Source organism: Arachis ipaensis, chromosome B05 (genome assembly GCF_000816755.2).
Source record: "Arachis ipaensis cultivar K30076 chromosome B05, Araip1.1, whole genome shotgun sequence".
NCBI lineage: Eukaryota > Viridiplantae > Streptophyta > Magnoliopsida > Fabales > Fabaceae > Arachis > Arachis ipaensis.
This window is the reverse complement of record NC_029789.2, coordinates 1,540,431-1,542,119: the sequence shown is the minus strand read 5'-3', so window position 1 is coordinate 1,542,119 and position 1,689 is coordinate 1,540,431.

The following is a 1,689-nucleotide window of genomic DNA, read 5'->3' as shown; positions in this document are numbered from 1 at the left end:
AAGAATTTGTTATTTTAATAACTAATTAATTAGTTTGTATTTATTATATTATTATATACTATATGTATTTATTAAAAAATAATATTAATAAATATAATATAATCATAAAAAAATAATTATATTGTAATTAATAAAAATATTTGATATTTTTTATTATACTTATTTAATTATATTTATATTAATAATTATGAATAATAAAAAATATAATTAATTTAAATATAAGTGAGTATAAAATTAAAATAATATCCAAAAAAATTATTATACATTCTTACTATATATATTTTTAGAATTTTTTGTCGAACGGTTCGGTTGAACTAGTTTTGAGCGATTTTTACCGGCTTTGACCGGTTCTTATCCTTAAGTGGTCCAGAGATTGGATGAGATCGGTTGGAAGTCCAGTTTGCTAGTTTTGGGGAGTTTTCACCAATTTTGACTGTTCCGAAGCAAAGATATCCATGGGGCGATTTGTCCTATTCAGATATTCACGACCAAGAAGTACTGAATTCTCTTTCTTTGAGGTTGTTTATTTTCCATGGTACTCCGGTCCAGGCCTTCATTTCTCATATCTTCCTCCTGGTGAAATCTTATAATGAAGTAACCATGGATCATGTCCTTATATCTGATAACGAGTGCCGGCGAACGGGTGCGTAATGCGTGGAAATCTGCCGAACAGTTCGGCCAAATCCTGAAGAAAGCTAAAAAGCGCTGTTTGATGAGCTACTTACTAATTGTGGGCACGAAGTGCGCTTAGGATCACTTTTTTTATAAAGGATCCTGTTGACCTGGGCGTAGGCCTCCCATGGGTCTTATGGTGGCTACGCCAATTCGGGGGTCCATCACAAGGGAAATGATTTGCTTTATCCGGTATTAATCGCGAGCTACGAGCAAATAGAACACTTCCGGTTCTTATCAATTTTGACCGGTTCTTATGCTTAAGCGGTTCAAAAATTAGACCGGATCAGTTGAAAATCCAGTTTTTCAGTCGAATTGTCAGTTCGATCTGATTCTTATAACTATGTCATAATGTTCAATTCCTATGATTCTACATTTAATGTTTTACGTGTTGTGTATATTCAATTTATATTGTTAGGGTTTAGGGTTGACATTTGTGTTAGCATAGCTTGGGTTGGGGAATGAAACATTTTAGATTGGATTCTATGGTTGGAGTGGTGGTATTAACATCAGATTTTGGGCCTTCGCTTGAATTCTTCTTGGTCACCAAGTCTCCCTCACTAGGAAAGGTTTTAAAAATCGGTTCAAACTAATCGAATCATGAACCGATGAAAAAATGAATTGGTGAAATGCTAAAATCGAAAAATTCAAAAACCACCATTTAACTGTCAAATCACTCGAGAACCGAACTCTGATCTGACCGGTTTTTTGAATTTCGCTAAGACAATGCCGTTTGGTTTTGAATTAGGGGAACCCTAACCAAAATACGCAGTAGTGCATCACTCTTGGTCTCTCTCACACCTTGTAACAAATATTAGTGGGCCTGGGCACATAAGAGAGGGCCATGCAGTCTATGCAGAGAGCAATTATAATACTCACTAGGGCTATATATGATTTGGTTAATTCAAAAACCAAATTTATTTTTTTTATTAACTAAAAATTTAATTTAGTTAATTAACTGAATTGGTTTTATATAATAAAATTGGTTATTAACCGATTAGAAAATAAAAAAATCGA